Source organism: Macrobrachium rosenbergii, chromosome 12 (genome assembly GCF_040412425.1).
Source record: "Macrobrachium rosenbergii isolate ZJJX-2024 chromosome 12, ASM4041242v1, whole genome shotgun sequence".
NCBI lineage: Eukaryota > Metazoa > Arthropoda > Malacostraca > Decapoda > Palaemonidae > Macrobrachium > Macrobrachium rosenbergii.
Genome location: NC_089752.1, coordinates 9,094,930 through 9,116,518, shown reverse-complemented (window position 1 = coordinate 9,116,518; position 21,589 = coordinate 9,094,930). Strand labels below are relative to the sequence as shown.

The 21,589-nt window shown below is 36.5% G+C and overlaps 2 long non-coding RNA genes across 9 annotated transcripts in view; one reads left to right on the top strand and one right to left on the bottom strand.

Annotated features, from left to right (window-relative positions):
- Positions 1-9,037: 9,037 nt before the first annotated feature.
- LOC136844377 (uncharacterized) lies at positions 9,038-11,112 on the bottom strand. The gene is made up of 4 exons (XR_010854853.1): positions 10,916-11,112; positions 10,554-10,710; positions 9,907-10,040; positions 9,038-9,251 (listed from the first exon to the last, which is right to left on the bottom strand). It is a non-coding gene; the product is annotated as an uncharacterized lncRNA (long non-coding RNA).
- Positions 11,022-21,589, top strand: part of LOC136844376 (uncharacterized) — a 388,477-nt gene continuing 377,909 nt past the window's right edge. For all 8 annotated transcript variants that reach the window (XR_010854844.1, XR_010854849.1, XR_010854845.1 and 5 more), the window contains exon 1: positions 11,022-11,127. This is a non-coding gene — a long non-coding RNA (uncharacterized lncRNA). The remainder of the gene's footprint in view (positions 11,128-21,589) is intronic.

Genomic DNA, 21,589 nt, shown 5'->3' with positions numbered 1-21,589 from the left:
TACAATGAGCTAAAACTCCCCAGGGTAAACGAAAGGGATGTATGGAGCCTGGGATTTCACCCGTTTCAGGCACAGGAAGAAAGACCAGGAAACAGTCTTGCGCAACCAGAGTAAGATCAAGAAACTATTAAACAGATATTATAACAGACTGCTAAGCATGGAGTATCCAATGTTTGAGCTTGACGGTGAAATACCACAGGGATGATTAATACCAGCAAGAAACAATCAATTCCACAAGGGGTACAGAAAGGTACGCATGCGAAGGAAATGCAGATTCCATGAGATTTAAAGCACGAAACATTTCAGCATGGAGAGATAACGAGTGAATGGAGAGGTAGCTCTATTATACACCTCTTTGACAAAAAAACAAGACAGTCAGGGGTGTGGACACTTCATTGGTATACGGTTAACTTCTCATACCAATGAGAAATGGGAAAGGCTCATGTGGAAGACAATCAGTGAGGAAACATCAGAGCATAAACAATTTGATGTTTTGGGCAGAACAACAGAAGAAAAGGTTTGAATCTAAAGAAGCTTATTGATATTTCTATTTTATAGAAATACAAATGGCAAGAAAATTTGCATAAGATAGGCTCGCGTCCACAGCACGTTGTTGAATCTACTGCATTGTTGAAAAATTGTGTAACTGTAGAAAGAGAGAGAAGAGAATCTTATTTTTTTTTTTTTTTTACAACATGGCATATTACAGCCCCTACATTTTCAGACCAGAAATAATAAACAAACCCAATCAAAAGAAAATTCAAGACAGAGAATCTACTAGCATGAAGGCGTACTCCCCCATTAAGTAGATGAAAAACGCGACCAAAAATACGTACCATTTACAACCAGTCAGAAATTAAGAACGAAACCTAAGTCATCCGCATACATGAGCCTACAAGACCACAAGAATTTCTCGCTACAGGGTTTTTTTTTTTCCAAGATGACCTTTTGGAAAGAACTTCTACTTAAAGATTACCTTATTGAAGAGCGAGAAAACGTGATGCTGGGAAGTCACAAGTAACGCATGCCACGGCTGATGACGTAGTGGGTAAAGCCCCATGGCAATACATGTACAAATGCAATAATAATAATAATAATAATGTAACTACTGCGTGTGAGAAAATACTGCGACATTAAAGGTGCTTCCAAGATGTATGCAGAGGAATATGTGGTAACGTTACCTTCGTAGAAAGGTCAGATGTCAGTAGGATGGTGTTGTGTTGCTTGTACATGATTGTTAGTAATTATTATTATCATTTCTCTGGAGAGAGAGAGAGAGAGAGAGAGAGAGAGAGAGAGAGAGAGAGAGAGAGAGAGAGAGAGAGAGAGAGAGAGTTCCTCTAAGAATGAGAACTTGACATAGTATAGTCTCCCCCGCCCACTACCACCCGAACATTAGATTTAAAAATCCTTTATAAACTGAGAGAGAGAGAGAGAGAGAGAGAGAGAGAGAGTTCCTCTAAGACTGAGAACTTAACATAATACAGTCTCCCCCGCCCGATACCAGCCGAACACTAGATTTAAAAATCCTTTATAAACTTAAAGAAAATGAACATCCACGTCTAAAAATTAAGCTGTCAGTAGCACAGAGACTCAGTTCACCGTTTGAAGGGCCCTGTTCTAGTGTAGCCAGAAAGAGCCTGGTACAGCGTAAACCGCGATTTATCATCAATTCAAGAACGAGCAAGTAAAAAATGCGCCGAAGTTTCCTCGGCGCAATCGAGTTTTCTGTACATCGTATAATCAAGGCCACCGAAAATGGATCGATCTTTCGGTGGTCTCGATATAATGCTGTATGAGCCGCGGCCCATGAAACTTTAACCACAGCCTAGTCTATATCGTTGCCATATGCACGATTACGGCTAACTTTGACCTTGAATAGAATAGAAACCACTGAGGCTAGAGGGTTGCAATTTGGTATGTTTCATGAGTGAGGGTGGATGATCAACATGCCAACTTGCAGCCCTCTAGCCCCAGTAGTTCTTAAGATCTGAGGTCGGACAGAAAAAGTGCGGACGGACAGACAAAGCAGGCACAATAGTTTTCTTTTCAGAAACTAAAAAGGGGGAAAAAGTAGGCGCAAGCATATAGTTCTATTAAAAAATTGATGAAATATTGAGACAATTTGAGCCTAAGTTGAGCAAGATAAAAGTCGAAATAGATTAGAGCAAATAACTGCTATGATAAAAGAAGAGATTGCTACTTAAGCTATTCAAATGCGGGATAAATATTGCTAAAAAAATATGTACATGCACCCAAGGAAAATCTTTCTTTCTATTAATTAGGAGTTAATAACAAGAATTATGTTGGTCTTGTCCTTCCGCTAGTCCTATGGCCACGTATGCTTTTGCAACAGAATAAGTTTCTGTCTAAACACAGATATTGCGATCATTGTCTAAGTATATAAAAAATTACGGCGACATGGAAAACATGTGGTATAAATAATACAAGGGCACACACACACACACACACACACACACACACACACACAGAGAGAGAGAGAGAGAGAGAGTCTTTTAAAGTGACACGGGTAATTTGGTGGCGCTAAGCCTTCCCTACCGACAGATCTAAACGTGCATTTTGAATCTTAAAGGCCTGTCCACAATAGGAAAAATTGTTTGGAAACAAAGTTTGCAAACAGTTCCTTGGAAACTGTGTGTAAACAGTTTGCAAACAGCTTGGAAACTGTTTGCAAACAGTTTCCTGTCCAGATCTCAGTTGTCGTCAGGATGCCTATTGGTGCATTCGCCTCTGTATTTTACTTGGCAGCTTTAATGCACTCGAGGAGGGAAAAGAGAAAGGAAAAGAGATGGGGGAGGAAGCTTTTAGAAAATGGAGCGCGTCATGTTGACTTGCTTCTGGCGGAACTGAAAATACATGGAACATATCTACGTGTACATATCTAAATGCGAATATGTACATATGTATATATGTATATGCACATATCGGTGTGTATACACTAGCGGATCCAGGGGGGTGGCACCTGGGCACGTGCCCCCCATGAAAAATCATGACAAAATAACAATATTGAAGGTTTAGATAATAACATAAATGAGAAATATAAAAATAGGGAAAAGAATCTATTATAGAAATGACGTATACATATATATAAATATACGTATGTATGTATGTATGTATGTATGTATGTATGTATGTATGTATGTATGTATGTATGTATGTATGTATGTATGTATGTATAATATGAAAATTGGTACCCACCCCCATGAAATTTTTCTGGATCCGCTAGTGATCTGGTTCAATAAACATTTCTTATACAAAAGATACAAACTATGGTATGCATGGAACACATGACACAGTACTGTACTATAGCTTTTAGCACCAAGATCGTCCAGAAGACTATAACTAGCTAGTTATCACCGAAGAAATATGTCATCAGGTCAACTGTGCAAGTATTATTGGTATTGATGTTGAAACTGGAGCTCAGAAGCTAATGTACTGTCACACTTTCTGGTAACCAAATCCCAAACAGCGATAAAGTACTCTAACCAATAATAAGAGAGCGAATTCGATTTCCCCTAAAAAGCCTGATACGCCATCAACGCCTGCTATTATAGCAGCTCATCATGATTCAATTTTTACATCAATGGTATTTTCAAGACGTACTACATCAACTAAAATCGTCGTGAGGGTTGTTTTGTGGTGTAACAAAGAATTATATTACATAAGCATGCAGCTCACTCCAGTGAGTTTTCCAACATATTTTGTGGTCTTGGAAGATCTCGCCTACAAAAACGTGCAACTGCCAATGCGTTAGATTGTACCTTAGAATCAGTGGAAATCATTGTTTTCTAAATCAAGAGGACCACATTTAGCAGGAAATGCTCTCAATGGCACCATTATATGCTCGGGTAATCAGAATAGTTGGTATATTATGTGAAGTCACGCAAAAAAAAAAAAAAAAAACTTTAGTGGAAAACGTTCCAAGGTGAGTAAGATTAACTAGAATGCTTTGACTTGTTTCCAGTCATCAAATGTTAATGTTTATCAAGGTATGTAAGCCGATGTTTATCAGACATAACCAAAACTGTTCTCAACAACCCGCATGATATCTAACATATTCTGATGAATTTTGGGGAATGACAGAACAAATTAAGATAACTGCTCGAACCTCAAAGATCACCCACTGTTACATAATGACTTCGAAAAGATTCGGCAGTTACCTTTCACGAAGCAATAGAGCTAAACTACAGTAAGCCAGCAAAGGGATCTGGAGGTCTTGATGAAGATGAAAATGGTATGTCTCCTGTGTACTTCAAGGATGGTATAATTTGTTATTATGAAACGTAACGTCTAAGAAGCTTTGGGGACGGCTTACGAGGAAAAAACGGCCACGAATATTTTAATAAAGGATCTGTCATTTCTTTTTATTAAATTCAGGTCGATATAGCCGGGTATAATTAAAAGAAAACCCCTTTTCAGTACTAGAATATAGAACATAAAACCTAGTTAATATACCTCTTTAGCAGATAAAATAAAACAGAAAATAACAGCACTAAATTTAACACCAGCCATTTGTGCACGATCAGAAAAAGCTTCTAACAGCCAGAAATAAGACCTGAAATTGGAATATTTTTGGAAAAAAATATAAAATAAAATTCGAATATGATGTTCAAGAGGGAACTCACCTTTCCCTCCTTCAGATATTCACTGCTTCCGTGTCTTTCCTGCAAGCAACTCTGTTGCATATCCCACGATCTGAAAGTCAGAAACAAAATATCGTTAATGTTATCAAATAAAAATTTACTGTCGATTCCAAGGTCGAATGTCAAAACCAATTTCTTGTTAAACTAAACGGAATAACTATTTGATGATACGTTACCTCATACAGTGTCTTTTTAAATATATTTCTACTGCTAAGCCATTTTCCCTAAGGCAAACGACACTGAGTCATCCTATAAGCTCAACTACAGGTATACACCTACATGGAAATCTCGTCAGCAATGCTATACATCTAGTACCAACTGTCGCACTTCCTCTTCATTTAGACTGACGATTCAGCAAGTCTTCCACCTCATGAATCCAGGTAAAATAGTCACAGGAAAAAAATGACAGAAAAAAAGTCACAGGAAAAAGTCACAATAATCTTTCCTAGATAGTGACTCCCATGGGTTTTAACCCGGTATGTAACCACCTTTGCGGCGTGTCTAGTACAAGCCCGTTGAGGATTTCCGTACAAACATAAACAAAAGACTGTAAATATCATAAAGGTAATGACCCCCAAGAAACATTGTGAATTTTTCCCCTGTGACTTTATTGCCGGCCACCATAAATTAATGACATTTTTTCCTGCGACTTTTTTCCTAGCCAAAATTGTGACTTTTTTCTTTCTTGTGACTTTATTACCGGCCACCCCATCGCATATAGCTAACATTTTTAGTCTCGTTTTTTTCTCCTTCAACAAGAAACTTCTAATTCATGTTCCCTGCTCCTCAACCTGACGACCTGTGTCTTTCCTTTAAACCGAACTACCTCAAAACACAGTGAACCATTTTCTCATCCACAAACTACTTGACAAAATTTCCGAATGTCTCTCAGCATATGAACCCTTGCTATAAAATTTGTACTCTGCAAATTTCACAAGCAGACCTGGCTCAGCAATCCATTCCTACGTACAGTTTTGCTTCTGTGTATCAGTCGTTCCATTTTCTTGGCTTCCATTGACTCTTTTATCTTCACTATTGTTCTTATTAATGGCACAACTGTTTCATAATGAACTCTTAATTCACACCTTCCTCCTTTTATACAAAAATAAAAATAAAAAAAAAACATATCCTACCACCAGTTGCTTTGGAGCCTTTACGTTCCCTGAATAACTTTACACACACCAGGTCAGTTAGAAATGAACACCATTTCCCCAAAGAATCATGTCTCTCGTAATCCATCAAGTCCTTGGGTCTAGCCAGTATATCTCCAACCTATTCTCCTTACTTCACAGCCCCCCTCCCCCCGACAATTTCACAAAAATTATCAAAATCTGATCGAATAGTCTCACCCAAGTACAGTATGTCAGATTTCTCTCTAGGGCCCTTTACATTTCACAACTCATCAATATGTTCGTTCCATCGACAAAATACTACACTCCTGGCAGTCACCAGCACCTTCCTTGTTGAGTTTTATTACGTGATCTGTTTGTTAGCCAACCATCACCGAGAATTTTCTTCCCTCCTGCTTAATGTCTTGCTCTGCTATAGTGCTACTTATTCAGATTTCACCCTTCAGTTTTCATAGCTTCCCACTTTTTTTCCTCAGTTTCAACTCTTTTCTATCCTACCTAAGCACATCAGATGAACTAATTTTCTTTCAGTCAACCTCTCATCTATCTATCCCACCACCCGTTTTTACTGCTACTCCTTAACGGATACCAACAAATGACAACCTTTGCACCGACTCTGTTAACTCTTTCTGGAACAATTCATAAGCCCCTTCCTTCCTGGTATCTTTGACCGAATCAAGGTAAAAAAAGTCAGGAAAAAAGCCATTAATATTTCCGAGATAGTGACCTCCAAGGGTTTTAACCCGGTATGTATGCACCTTTGCCCGTGTTTAGTACAAGCCCGTTGGAGATTACCGTAAAATCAAAGACTAATTTAATGACTTTTTTTCCCTGTGACTTTAATACCGGCACCCTTTGGGCCATAGCGTATTCTTTCAAATCATCTTCATATTTGACGAACTCGTTATCAATTTGTTTTAAATACAGTGATTGCTCCATTCTGAACCCTTTTATAAAACTAAAAATACTCTCAGTATCTGGGACATTACTTACCAATGTGTCCAGCTTTAAACTTTTAGACTACATTTCTGTTGAGTGTCTTTCTTTTTAGACTTATCTTCTACCCATCTTAACCAGCCCTCCACACTCAAATTTACATCGGAATTGCACGCACATATACACATACATTTATGGTTATATATATTATCGTATATTATAAACAAATCAGTTCAATGGACTGTTTGAAAATAACAGCAGGTTTGTATAGCGAAAACCTTATCATTTCATAACGTTAACTTGTTTTTTTTTTTTTTTGCTATTATTTATTAGGATACATTCCAAGGTTACATCGTTAACCTGGAATACTTTGAAATAATTTTAATACTTTAAAATAAAAATTTAAAGTGTCCGAAGAAGCATTACTTAAGAGTTGGAATATGAGATTTAGGCCTGATGCCAAACGCTGGGGCATATGGGGTCATTCAGCGTCCACTAATTAGATTCATCGATACTTGCTGGCAATGACAACGTTATAATCGCTTTGTTTCCACGTACGTATTCTACTAACACAATCTCATACTTGGTAACTTTCAATCCCACTACTACGTAACGACGGCATTGCTTATTTGCATTGACAATCTAATGACTCAGGAGTCCGATTCCTGCCATCACCGATGTGGCATTGAGGAATGCCCCGTCAGTATCCCAAAACTCACTTTCCTCAGAATGAGTAAAATTAACTCAACTCGAAGTAACTCCCCTACCAAGATAAGTAAGTGGGATTCCTATTCATACTGACGTCCACCACTCTGACGAACAGGTGCTTAACCTACGTGTAGTTACTGTCGCAAAATTCGATGAAGTTAAGTTACCTTTTAAAAATATAGGCCACGTAAAGGTGCGTTTACACGATCGAACTATGTTCGACGGACAAAATTGTTACCATATCACAGAAGCAGCAGGATGACGTCATAAGCGGTGAAACGATGGAAGCGGATCTGGCAACAAGCAGTGGTACCAGATGAGGGTGTTTACCACCGTTTCGAATCTGCTCACAGGCCATAGACCGGTGGACAATGTTCGAGGGTGATATCCGTTGGTAACTCAGGCATTTAATTCAGTGTGTGAAGTTTCGATGCTGGGAACACGGACAGTGTCCGGTACGCCACTTGGTGCTCGCTTCTGACGTCATCAGCGAGCCTTTTCGCTTTCCACTGCTAGTTGGTAAGCTACGTCCACACGATCGAGCTTTGTTCGACGAACTTTGTCCGATGTGACGTCAGAAGCGGAGAAACAGCTGGCGAAGTGCAGTTTGCCCGCTTCTGACGTCCTGAACAAAGTTCGTCGACGCTTTCGATCGTGGACGTGAAGCAAACAATTATATCCGTCGAACATTGCTCGATCGTGTGAACGCACCTTAACGCTACCAGCCCATCTTTGTCTATTATATATGCATCCTGTGTCTTAAAAGTGTGGTTTTCTTTTTTTTATTGACATGCTGAACAAACTTCCCTGTTGATGGTCATAAGACTAGACATCGCTTGTTCCCGATCTGCCCCCACAAGAATGTTACCTATATAGTAAATATCGTCAGTATCTAGGGTATCACAAACTGCCTTATCAAAACTTCAACTGCACACCCACATTAGTGGGTTAAGGACAACTTAATGTTTAACATTGTACTCATGTCATTTTAAGCAAAATTACGCTTTAGTGCCTTATATATTCGCCAGTTTCTTCTATCTTGTCCGACTATATCTATGGAGTAACAAGCTCTTAAGTGATTGCATTATGAAACTAAATTGGTTTAATACCCAAAAACTACTCAATACAAGTCAAGTTAATTGACCACGAGAAGGTAGTTCAAAGTTCCTACTCAACTGAAATAAAATCATTAACCAGTTTCGTATCTACCAATATGCAATTAAAATAACTTGAGATCATTTGAGAGAAATAATTTCCCACTGCTCAGAACTTACAAAAAATTCAACAGTAACTAACACCCTTCAAGTACTTCGGTCAACAGTACCACCAAGTATAGATTAAATTCAACTTTCATTTCTGTCTAACCATTAACACCCTTCAAGTACTTCGGTCAACAGTACCACCAAGTATAGATTAAATTCAACTTTCATTTCTGTCTAACCATTAGATATATAGACATTTTAAGCCATTTCAATAGGCAAGCCACAAACTCAATCTGAAGTATATTTAACCTGAATTGTGTATCTATTCACTGCATTGTGTATCTTTTGTATGTACCAGATACATTTAAAACCAACTCTTACCCATTCAGAAAAAACGTGGGGATAAAGAATTTACCAGGAATTCAAATATCGAGTTCATTATTAATCTCATCCAAGACAATTTTCAGACTCGGGAAATCCGTAACAGCGTAAGAGCAGCGACAATATGACTGCATCCGTTTTCAGTCACAGGATTAATAATGCATCTATTCCTACCAGTTCAGGAAACTTACAGACGAGAATATCTTACCAGCATTCTATCGTGAAATAACCTGGAATAGAGATAAACGTAAGGAACCGTGGTAATTCTAAGCCGGCTGTCCGCGGTGAGCTAGACTGTGGCAACTGGCGTTTTTCTATGTTATTTTACTAGTTTTACAAGAATTTAAAGTAATATTTTGTCGGCCGTTGTAACTAAACTGTGATTGACCTTTGAAAGACTACACGACGATTACCTAACTCCAGGGTAGGTGTAAGCGGCATTCATGGCAAGCCCCCCACCTCCATAGCTAATACGACTTAAAATGGTAACCAATAAACACCTCTAGGTACATTATGTCGGTATTTTTAGGAGGTTTACTGGTTACAATTTTTGCCGTATTGGCTGGAGGGTGGGGGCTTGCGCGGAATGCCGGTTTAGACTACCCTGCGGTAGGCAATTCAAGGCGCGTAGTTTTCAGGTCAATACAGCTTAGTTACAGCCCGCCGACAAAATATTGTTAAATTCTTGTAAAGCAAGTAAAATAACATAGAAAACGTCAATTGCATAATCTAACTCACCGGACACAGTTCTTCAGAATTACCCAGCATATTTATAACACGACAGTTCCGTCAATGACTGGCAAATCGTTATGCACTTAACGAAATCAGAAAAAAATTAAAATTACAAAAAGTTACATATTACTAAAAGTAAAAAAAAAAAATCACCTTTACCGAAGTACAGGATGACCTTCAGTACTGATGTTCCACTGCTTTAGTTCGTACAACAATTAACATATGACTTAAAAACAGGATAGCTGCTCATAATTACCAGCCAGGCCACATCAGATCTAGGGAATCGCCTGCAATAGAAGCAAGAGCTACAAAACGTCGGCTAGTACATTGTTAAATTAACTTCGCTAAGAATTAACTGATGAATGCTTACGTTTATACAATTATACTTAAGACTAAGAATTAACTGATGAATGCTTACGTTGAAATGCTTAAGTTTATACAATTATCACGTACCTATTAAGATTTAAGTAAATATTGAAATATTCTCCAAGAACTTGAACTTTAAGATTCTCCATTCTTTTAAACTAGACGTAAAATTACCGAAATATTCTCATTTAAATCGGCAACTAAAGAAATCCTACCATACTTCATATGACCACTCACCAAGTAGCTGTAGACTGGGTCTGGGGGTTGATTTTCCTCCCAGGAACTTCTTATGGCAGGACTTACGTCCTACCATAACAAGTTCAAGGGAGTACCTCCACCCCTTGCGGGGCACCGCCCCTCAAAGGGTGGAGGAAAAAAAAAAGGGGGGAGGGTGGTTTTGGTTTTTGAAAAGGTAGAAGCAACGAAACACTCACCGTTTACTTCTGTCTTCTCTATTTACCTATCCTCTTGAATACTATAGCGGCGGAAACTTTGTCAGGATTCCATCGTCGAAGCAGCTGAACCAACTGACTGGTTTGAATATCCATCACTGATATGTACTGTTACCCAGGGGGAGCCAAATAGACGCACCTGAAAGAGAGCATTTAATCAACCATGGTTCATTATATACCTTAGTGTAAATACACAGTTAAAATTTAAAAGTGAAATTTACAATTTAAAGTTAAAAATCAAAACTCTTGAACCAAGGAAAGTCTACCATAAATAATATCCGATATCGCAAATAAAACACTAAGAGACACGAACAGCATAAAGAATCTTATGACTAAACACAAACCTTCAACCAACACTGGAGCTCTAACTGCCACAAGTCCAATCAAACTACGCTGTTGGACGGTCGATGAGGAATAACCGAGATTTTCTAACTACTGCCGACGAAGGCTGAGCGTCGATTACCAAGGAAGATCAGCTTCAGGAGCAACAACCAAGGACAACCGACGCTCGGTTCTTTGTGGAGAGAATCGGGCGAAAGACTTTCATTGCTTCTCGGTTAAGTATTTTCCTTTTTTACCGATGTCACTTTGTCGGCGTTGTATTAATTCTTCATGAAACATTTATGAATACTTCCTGAAAATCATTTTATTACAAAACGTGCTATATTTTTTTTGTTTACATTCGCGTGTTGGAAGAATTCTTCACAAGAGGAAACTACCAAACAACCTACACTCGTAGCGTCTCAGCAAGCTCCTTTATAGGCCTAAAACCAGTAGTCTTCCTTCTTTTCCTTTCCAGACCCGGATGAAACCATCTTTTTGATAAGCTTTCGAGGCCTTATAACCAATATATATACATTCCTCCACACAAAACTTAATGTTAATTTTGTGAACCCATTAAGCCTCACTGCAAGCTTTTATAAGTTTAAATATCTTAACAAAATTTTATCAACACCGAAATAAAACCAAATAAACACTTGATAAATGTATGTACATATATTTTGAGTGCAGTTGCTACAATTTCAATAAGCCAAGATCCCATTGAATCTATAGGGCACTTTCTAACTTGGTCCGTAATAACCTGTCTTCCTAAGATGTTCCATACCGTGTACGTCACTTCAAAGGGCCGAGATATAGTGGCTATTCTTGAGCCTAACGATAATATTCAAAACGCGTATATGATGATGTCATCATATATATATATATATATATATATATATATATATATATATATATATATATATATATATATATATATATACAATGTATGTGTGTGTATTGTGTATTATTGTGTACATACTGTGGCACTATATATATGTATGTAAAAAATGCCTTCGTTTTCTTATAATACATGTACGTACATAAACAACATGTATCATATAATTTAGTTACATACCTTTCATATATAATAAAATACCTGGATGTCCCTACTTGGTCATGAATGTGTAGTTTCAGCAGGCTAAAATACAGTTGTTGCAGTGTCATATTTTTGGGTTGCTTTTTGTATGATACAGTCCTATTATAAAATGACAACATAAATCACTCATATTCCCCTGGCTTATTTACAATTTTTTAAGTTAGCATATATTTTCATGGGCTAGCCAGGGCTACGGTAGCATTTTCGGGTAGCCAGAGGTGGCATAGCCTACACAAGCCTAGTCACCATTCCCTTTGTCTGCACTTTGGACATGCATGATTCGAGAGTCAAATTATGAATTTGGCAGTGACTATTCTGCTATTTTTCTCTGAATCTTTCAAGAACAAACGGGTCTAGTGACGTGTATGTATATATATATATATATATATATATATATATATATATATATATATATATATATATATATATATATATATTACATATAAAACTATGGATGGTTTCATAAAGAAATATATAGCTAATTAATTTTTTCCTATTTTCCCATGTGAATCAGGTGTTCTTGGTAATTTTTTTTTTATAATTTTACTGGAAATGAAAAATATAAAAAATAAAAAAAGGAAAATGAAAAGCCAGTCTAAAGCTAATGTAGATAACAAAAACATGACTCTTTTGAACTAAAATGCAAAATATAAAAATGAGACTCCAATAACGTCAGTTACTGGAGTATGATTACTTTTCACAGAACTTAAAACGAAATTTGGTTTCACGTCAAGATATAAATACTGTTGCTTCATTGTGTCCAAAATCATTTCCCCCAGACGTATGGGAAAGAGAGAGAGAGAGAGAGAGATGTAACCTATCTTTAAACGTCTGAGAATTTTTTGGGTTTTCATTTTTCTGTACAGGACCTACTTGCACATCATTTAATTTGTAGCTGCTATGGATAGGCCTATGCATTTAGCGTCCTACATCTGCCTTTTACTTTACGCCTATTTTGTTCACAAACTTTTTTTTCATTCGTTCTGTTATGGGTATTTTTCCCCCTTTTTGCCGATGCTCCCATTTTAAGTTTAACTCCTTTTGGTATGTTTCGTACAAAATTTTTTTTCGTGTCACCGATGTCAGTCCTGATAATTAGTATTAAGATAAACTACCAGTAGTAATAATCATTTCCAAACCGCTTACGTTAACGTATTTTTTCATTTCTTCCCTTGAAGTAAGTGATACACAAGACGAATTAATTACCAACAATGTTGTGGAAGTTTTCTGCTCCGTTGGTTCATACATAATTCATCCTTAGTGTGTAGGCGAGTGATAACTGTCTTTACTTGTGCTTCACCTCCCATTAGGCCTAGGGAAACTGCTTGATATAACCGAGTGTAAACTGTTGGTTGTCCAAAGGTTATGTCCTTTCTCAACACAAACCTCCAAGAGGCTTTTACACCTCAAGAAGTTTAAGAAGAACAAGTAACATTAGAAATGAAATGACAACAGAATAATTAGGAGTGCTACATTGTAACTCAGGATGTTAGTTCAGTAAGCGACAGTTTAAAAATGTCATTATCTGGGAGGCAGAGATAAAGGTAACTGAATAACTGATCATTTCACACCTCGAGTGACGGCCTCCACACTTTTGGATATTTCAGTGGCAAAACCTTCCATTATTCATACAGTGTCGAAAAAAGAAGAAAGATCATTAATGCGCTTCCTGTATCTTTACTAGCTTCACAGTTTTTAACAGTATATTCGTGAGTTTGTCCTATTTTTCTCGTTTATGTAATCCAAATGGACGGGCGGTCTAACATGTTTATCTAAACCCACAAGAGAAAAAAAAAGGAAAACAATAAAGAACTTTCGCAGAACGTGTTAATGGTGCCCAACCTCGAAGAGTGGAAGATAGTAAAACAGCGTTCGACAATGCAGGTTAAATACTGGTTTTCACAAACATGTCGGAATTTCGGAAATGGAAGCCTGAAGGGTGTTACGGTAAAGCTTGAGAGAAAGGATATTCTCAGCTTTAGATTAATTTACCTGTGATTGAAATAAAGACAGGGAATCAAACAGTGAAGCCAACCTGCTCTGGAGAGAGAGAGAGAGAGAGAGAGAGAGAGAGAGAGAGAGAGAGAGAGAAGGGGCGGGGGTTGCCTAAGTCGAAGATCTTAGCTTACATGATTGTGCAGGTATTAATTAAGTACATATACCTTTTGCAAGGTACGTTAGTATCAAATTTAATTTAATACTAACGTATCAAATCAGCAAACTACACAATTTTCCCTTTTAGTTTCTTTAGTACATATGTATAAAAAGTAAAAATTTATTTTATCAATTATCAAATGCACATTTGCTAAGCTTAATTTGCAACGGTACGTTAACCTGGGAAGTCGTTAATTGCTAAATACACAAAGCATATTTTTTCATCGTTAATTTAATGTGGCACGATTTAGGATATGGGGAAACGCTCCAAATATGTATTTCAAAACAAATAAAACCGAATGAAGCACGTAAATATGCACGATAGTGTTAAAATTTATTCATATTTTAATTAGGCCTACATCTCTAATTGCATGCCGAGGTTGTACAGTATTTCATTTTTTACGTTGTATATTTATGGTATATTTTTACTTTAAACCGTATATTAAAGAAATTTGTGACTAATGCACAAAAATAATACCGCGATCAACTCTTAAACGTAGTTAGAGAATTCTTAGCTCATACTAGGCCACTCCAGAACCCTAGCCTAAGCTTCCAATATACTCAGGTAATAAAAAAAAATATGAAATGAAAACAATTTAGTACATTCAGTTGACCTTAAAAGCGAAAGTCTTGTGAAAAGCCCATAACCTTGGTTAGGACAGATGGTTTCATGGCCTAATTTATCCAAGTTGTCCTAGACTAGACTGTTTAACACGGGTAGGGGGGGCGGGTGACAATGCAATACACCTCAATCTATTCCTCGAGATCTCACAACACACTTTTTTTTATATTCCCATACTCATTAATCACACATTGGCCAAATACAAATTATTTCATTTTTGGAAAGTTCAAATCTGACCTAAATCCTTACATGAAGGTTACTTCAGAACCTTAGCCTAAGCCTCCAACATACTCAGGTACTCACTCCAGACACGTATATTGGAGCTTATAATGTAATAAAAAAATATGAAATAAAAAGAATTTAAGGTATTCAATTGACCTTAAGCATAAATGCCATGTGAAAAGCCCATACCCTTGGTTAGGATAGGTAGTTTCATGGCCTAGGTGATCATAGTTAGCCTAATCTAGACTGTTTAACTATGGCATAGCCTATGACAATGGAATATGGCTTTATCTATTCCTCGAGAACCCAAACATTTCTGCTTAACGCCATGCTCAAAAATTAACTGTTCGGCAAGTAAACATTTTTTTTTGTGCAATCAAATTTTACAAAAATTTCTTACATGCAAGCAACCAAGTCGGTAATGTAATTTGCCAATGCTCATATGATTGTGGGACCGGCTGATGATGGCAAAGTCTTGAGGCTCTGAGGAGTAATGTATGTGGATATTTTGATGTAAAACTGCAGTAACTGTCTATTATAATTTATAAAGTGGTAAAACTAAGCTAGATTAAAAAATCCGTGCATTTCTTGCAACCTTATACTACAGTATTGGCCATTGGCTTGGTGGAGATTAAAATAGTATGACATTTTTTCCTGATTAGCATATTGGGGCAAACATTTGAAAAATCAAAGTACTAAACAGATCTTTCTTAGCATTTGTATCTTAAAACCAGTTAGCACGAACTGAACGGATGGGTTTGCTTATAATGACTGAATCTGGATTTCATTAACCAGAATACTAAATACTGTAGATATAAAACGAATTCATTCAAGTTACCTGAAAATCCTCCCATAACCCTAACTAGCCTATAGAAATATATATATCCTTGAAATTTTACATATATAATCCAATAATATACAATTTACATCCGTTATAATAATGAAAAAAAAAACACCAATTGCTATATATGTTACCTTAGCAAGCAAAATCAGTCAATAACCTGTTACAGGTGCCTAGCTTACCAGAACTACATAATCATGTCCAAGGACCTTCTAGCATCAAAACGCAAGACATCCAAAGGTATAGTAGTGTGTGTAATGAAAGTAACTGTATAATGAATCCTGTCTATATGCAAGTGTAACAAGAAAATTAAAATATGATGTTACAGTAAATCCTTACAGAGGAAAAGGGCATATGGCAATATCTTTATATATATATATATATATATATATATATATATATATATATATATATATATATATATATATAAAATACCCCTTCTATACACATTTCATTAATGCAACTTTTGCCTTCAACTGCATCTAGTGTATCTAAACTAGCCTAAGCTATAATAACATATTGCATAGCCTGAGTTGTCCTTAAGCAAGACAAGAGTTATGGAAATATTGTTTGTGAAAATTTTCACCTGAAACTGGGGTGATAGGCTATATCTTCTTCTGACACTAGGAAAATAGGCTATATTTTCACCAGAAACTAGGGTGCTAGGCTATATTTTCACCTGAAACTAGGGTGCTAGGCTACATTTTCACCTGAAACTAGGGTAAGAGTCTATATTTTCACCTGAAAGTAGGGTTATAGGTTATTTCCATGCATATATAACAATAAAAATGAACAGAAAAATTTTCACATTTCCCTAAGGCCTAATTCGAGCAGGTTTGTGGGAAGCATGCCTGTTTCGCCCTATATTTGAAAATTAACCTGGACTATTACTTTACTATTTGAAATGTTTTAAAGTTATGTTGATTAAATTCATCTTAAAATCATCTAGCATAAATTTTTAATGGGAAAAAAAGGCCACATATGATTCAAAAAGAAAGTTATTGATAAAATTTTTCTTGAAATCCTGTGATATAGGCATTTTGATGGGAAACAAGACCATATATGATTCAAAGTGTAAGATAAAAATGCTGACTTCAAGTAAATACAATTTGTAATATGTACAACAAATATCAACTGTTAAAAATACTATGTTATGGTTTTAGTAGAAATGTAGTACTGTACTATGATTCATGAAATAATTGCGAACCATTCTGTTTGTTTTTGAAATGCACTGCAGATGAAATTGTGTAATGGAGCACAACAGTTGTTTCACAAATTATGGTGCAGCAATGTCTGCATACTTATATTAAGTGATTCTAATTGTTGAATATACTAATATCACTGTAGTTGCCCCAGTTCATTTAATAACTGTCCTGATATGCTAATTCGCCTCCAATTCTCCTGACTCACAATTTCGAATTTGATTCCAATGGCTAGTCTACTCTTCCCCAAACATCCAAAAACTTGAGATAAATGAAATGTATTATTTTTTTTCTATTTTTACTTTATACTGATATATACACGATCACAGAGTATTAACTTCAGTTTTATATTAAAATATTCATAAACAATACTTATCCACTTCTGTATGAAAATATTCACATGCTGTACCTACACAAGTCTCAGGGGTTTTCCCATCATCAACTAAGCTCCCAACCACACACACTCAATGGCAAATAATACTGTACGTGATCTTGGCCTAGCAGACTCGAGTACGGTGCAAATATTGAAACAATCGAACTTAACTTTTGCGTGCAGTAATTACGAATAATAAATGTAATAACACATGGTGGCTGACAGATTTTTTTCCTGTAAAGGGCATTAACCCAGTTTAGAAGTAGGTGAGGATCACGTCTTAGTTCAAAGTACCACACATATATGATATCTGAGCCTCAATTGCAGTGGTGCTTCATATCACGTATTTTATACTGTAATAGTTTCAATAAAATGAACTGCATTTTGACCATGAACTTTGCGCATTTCTCAACTTTTAAACGCCTTTTAATTTCTCATTGTGCTTCCTATGTGTCAAATTTAATTCCTCTCACATCTTACTGAATTCCTGTTTTATATATTTCTCATTATTTGACCATCGAGCTCGCTGCTGTTTATCCGTTTCCTGGAGTGAGTGTGCTTTTGTTGTAAAATGAAATCAAATGATGATTCCCTATTGTTAATAATATACTATATGTTGTTACAAAGATTTGCAAGGCTAAAGCCACCTAATTACCCATTCGTTAAGTAACGAAATGCATCACAAACCTGCCTGTGGCATAGGTTATGCTTAGTAGGCTGGCGAACTTCAAAAACATTTTAACTTGGTCTTGACAATAAAGAATACTTTTGAGGGTTAAACTATGCATTTGCGACAAAAACGGTATTTAACAAAAAATGTTTCTTGAGCATATCAGGATCGCATTTAACTGTTTCGTTGTCGTCATCCACACTGGTGACAAATCAAACTAATACCACTTAATGTAAGGGAGCTGGGTTAGGCTAGAGCCCGAAACTACCCTTCTAGTCAAGACTGTACTTTCCACACGGACATTCACTAATTCAAGATAATTTTACGCTACGAAATGTTTTAATCATTTGTTTTCTTGCTCTGCATACTAAATTATGCGTACAGGGTAAGTTAGGCTATGGTTCTGAAGTAGCTAAACATAGGACAATGCTCTTCAACATTCCGCTGCTTTCGTGTGTTTTTTTAAGCATGCTCTACATTCATTCCCCCCCATCTTTGTTCCCATTTGGTGGACAATTTTACAATGATTGTCACAGCATGTAAAATATCGCTATATCGTAAGCCTAAATGTTTGTATTTTGATGCCTATCGTCCTCTCCTGTGTTGTTATCAAGATAACGAACCAGGCAGATTTCCCGCCTTCATGTCTCAGTAAGAGTTGCTGTCTCCTATTGGATTACAGCTTTACACTTGTATTTCAGATATTTCTTTTCCTCTTAACATTTAGCGACCCAGCAAAGTGGTACATAATCCCGTTAAACATTTGGTTGATCACCATTTGAATCCGCAAAATGCCCGGGCTTGGTAACCTTTTTATTAATTTTTATACTTTAACTCCTCGGAAGATCTCCTGTGGGGGCCAGGAACGATGAAAATTCACCGCCCTCTTATTCATGGCATTCCATATTGCAAGGTGCATCTCAATGCCATGGAAAGTGGTTTGAATACTTTATATAAAATTTAAGTATTATCAAAAATAATTATAATTGGTGTGGATGACATTTGCGGCTTTGCAATATGACACCATAGCATACCAGAATCCAGTGGTTTTGCCTGATCAGTAATATGAATCCAGGTGAAAACATCACCGGTAAAAAAGTCACAAACAAAGTCACGGGAAAAAAAGTCACATTAATCTCTCCTGGATAGTGACCCCCCAAGGGTTTTAATCCGGTGTGTATCCATGTATCCACCTTTGCGGCGTGTTTAGTACAAGCCCGTTGGGGATGACCGTAAAAACATAAACAAAAGACTAAATGTCATAAAGATAATGACCCCCAAGAAATATTGTGAATATTTCCCTGTGGCTTCATTACCGGCCACCATAAATTAATGTAACTTTTTTCCTGTGATTTTTTTCCTGGCCAAAATTGTGACTTTTTTTGCCTGTGACTTTATTTCCGGCCACCTAGTAGAATATACAACACCTCTCTCAAAAAAGTGTTTTAATGAGAACTATTCAGTTTACAATATCTAATTGGCAGGTTTTTGACAGATTATCAGTAAATATATAATTGTCCATGCGTTTAAAATGCATGATAGAAAAAAATACAGACTTTTGTAACAATAAGCATTTTTCCAAATTCTCAAACGAAGGTGAGGATACAATAGCCAGCAGCTTTTGTTGTCAACGTATGTTAATACGCTGTCAACAACACAAAACTTTCTCAATCGTGGATTTGTCTCTCTTCATGTGGTTGTCGTATATATTATCTCTTAAATTAAGCAAATATTTATCTGAAAACCACAAGCACTTCACGATTTAGAAGAAGACAGAAACTAAGAAATAAATCTCTGACTGTCAGAAACTAAGAAAAAAATCACTGACTGTCAGTTAAGGATACTAATCCTAGATCCACTAGACTGACATCAACACTAGCTCAGCTCCATGCAATGACCATCTTGGAGCAGGCAGGAGACGTTATTGACTTACAGGTCAAATTAGGCTCAATGGGATCTTGGCCATGAGCCATTATTACTCAGAAAGGTGAACCTCATACGTTATTTTCTTCTCATGGGAAAGGTTTCCATGGGAACGTCAGTATGGTCAAAAGAAATAGTAAAAGATAATTGTTGGGTTTTCGCCTTTTTTTGGTGGCTCGAGGTATATATATATATATATATATATATATATATATATATATATATATATATATATATATATATATCTACTGTATATATACGTGTGTGGGTGTTTTAGACTGAAAACGTTATACAACGTAAAAGGCGTGTCAAAGATAAGCTACTGGTAAAGTGAGATATTACATATTAATGTTTGAAAACTGTCATGTAGTTACTTTTCTATCGGCTTTTGACTGGTGAAAGAAAAAGAAACTTTATTGCACAATAGAGGCGAAAGAAGATATATCTGTAGGGGTGATATTTAGGGGAAACCTTGGAATGGTTTGCCGTTTCGCAAACCGAAACGATAATTGGCACATTGGGTCTCCCCCTCTCTTTTATATGTATGACTTTAACCGAAAGCTTTCATGAATTTTACACCTCATTAGGAAGTAAAACCAGTTACAAGAATAATTAGTGGTAAGATAAACACTAGGGACAATCAAGAGTATTCTGATTAGAAATTCTCGGAGAAATAAAAGTGGATGACCAATATTTTCCACGTAAAGATGTATTTTTTAAACGTAGCTAGGTGGGGCAGAGTGGAAGCTAAGTAAATATAACGTAGTGCATTATTTGTAACATAGGAATAACAATAATCACAGTATTAACTGGATAGCTGCTAAGGGAATTGTGTTTAGTTAAGATCTGGTGATACGAAATTTAACAAACCTTTTATTATTAAAAAAACAGGTTGTGATAGCTTCGGACATCAGTTTTTCCCATGAACGAGCCACCGTTTCGAGGCTCTTGAGCGGTATTGGGTTTGGTAGAAGTTGGGAAGTACAATAGTTGTATGTGGTGTCTTGCGTCCTTTCGTTCTACCAAATCAACACGCTCGTGTGAGGTTAACTTGGTTTGGTATTAGCCTAAGGATCTGTTTACGACCTGGCTGCTCTGCTAAGCGTTTCCCCTTTCGGTTGTCTAATGGGCAAGTGTCCTTTTTCAGTTTCATGGGAAGTCCCGATTCAAATGTAAGAGTCCTTTTTCAGTTTCACTGAAAGTCAACGAATCACATTTATTTTATTTATAACTTTTTGGAAGCTAATTTTAAGGGTGTGTGCATAGTTGCTGGTATATAAGCAATTTTTCGTTGAGCTGTTATCTTTGGCTTCATATTTCGTACTAAGATATAGTGTATTACGCCAGCTTTGTTTTGTTATATAACTATTGCATCATTATGTTCAACTTTACTGTGATGTTACGGTTTGTAATGAAGACGTGTTCTAAGAATGATCAAATATGCGAGGTAAACGCAAACACTTTGCAACACTTTAGCAAACCAATTTCCAATTAAGATTTAAAAGTTAATGAATTATAGTTTCTGGTTTTATGAATAAGTAACTAAAGTACTACAAGTGCATTTTGTTTCGTAGTTAGTATAATGTGTCCTTTT